This window comes from Trichosurus vulpecula, chromosome 2 (assembly GCF_011100635.1).
Source record: "Trichosurus vulpecula isolate mTriVul1 chromosome 2, mTriVul1.pri, whole genome shotgun sequence".
Lineage (NCBI taxonomy): Eukaryota > Metazoa > Chordata > Mammalia > Diprotodontia > Phalangeridae > Trichosurus > Trichosurus vulpecula.
The window spans coordinates 330516121-330517453 of NC_050574.1; the positions used below are offsets into that span (position 1 = coordinate 330516121).

General features: G+C 47.4%; 1 pseudogene; it reads right to left on the reverse strand.

Moving 5' to 3' along the window:
* Positions 1-274: 274 nt before the first annotated feature.
* LOC118836025 lies at positions 275-1333 on the reverse strand (annotated as a pseudogene).

Consider the following 1333-nt stretch of genomic DNA (forward strand, 5'->3'; position numbering starts at 1 on the left):
AAAGAGGCAAAGTTAAGCTTAATGTAAGGGAAAACTTCCTAACATGTATCTAGTTCTGGAGGAGAATATGGAAGAATCTTGGTATTCACATAGCATCCTGCCTGCCGCTAGTCTGCAGTTAGGAATTGCTAAGGCACTTCACCCCTGAGCCCTTCACTTTCCCAATAAACACTTCTCTACCCAGTGTTGACCAAACAAAAAAGAAAGGAGTGAATCCAAAGCACATGGCTAAGAAGTGACTCTGACAATATCCAGAAAGGCTTTTCTCAGGATTTTATATCAATTTGGTCTTATAGTTAGACCAAAGGCTGGAGAAGAGCCCAATGTGCCTTGCTAGGTTAGGCTCTACCACATAGGACCTCTCATTCCTGTCCTGCAGAAACGAGCAGAGGGCCATGTCCTTGGCTAAGCCATTGCAGAAGGATATCTTGGCTAGATAGCTCGCTGTCTGCTTGGCTGAAGAAACAGGGAAAACATGGCAGGAGTGCAGCACTGTGTAGTGGGGTCCCACTGTAGAGGGCAGGGGCCAGCTGCTGAAGCTCTAGCTTGTAGTACTGGGCCACCAGCTCTGCCAGCCCCCAAGGAGAAGAAAAGAACAATGTAGTAGCTCAGTCCTGGGAGGTCGGCAATCTTGACATATGTCCAACTGAGCAAAGGTCCTAAAAACATCCCCACACCAAACCACTCCATAATCTTTATGGGCTCTAGGTTGAAGTAGCACTGGAGCCTCTTGGGATGATAAAGCTTCAGGTAAAGGGCATTTCTGAGGTGTGGCTCAGAGAATCTAGTTTCTAGGAGGATGTGCTCTTCTGGAATGGTATCGTCTTTCACCATCAGAATATATTCTGGATTATAGTTCTGCAGGGATTTCTCCACGGAATAGGCATAGTTCTGCTTCTCTTTCTCAAATGCATTTCTGAAGACACTTCTAATGTTCACCCCCTTGGTGCTTGTGAACTGGCTTGTCATAGGGATAAAATTGGCCAGCAGCTTGGCATCCTGGTATCTGGAACTCACATCCACATCACACAAGAAGAGCTGGTGACTCAGGCATGGCTGACCACACTGCTGAAGGAAGAGATGGAACTGTGATGCCACCTTTGGGTAGGGTGACATTGAGGGCCTGGAGTGCTTTAAAGTAATGGAATGAGCCTCCCCCTCTCCAGAAACTCCTCATTCATCTGGTTCAGGTGCCAGTGATGTACGTAGAAGAGTGGAGGAGGTGGTGGCAGGTCAGAGGGGCCAAAATACCAAATGTTACTATCATCAAGGAGAAGAAATGGAGAGCAGGGCTGGACCAGGAGAGTAGCCGTGGCTTATGGAAAAGCATCAT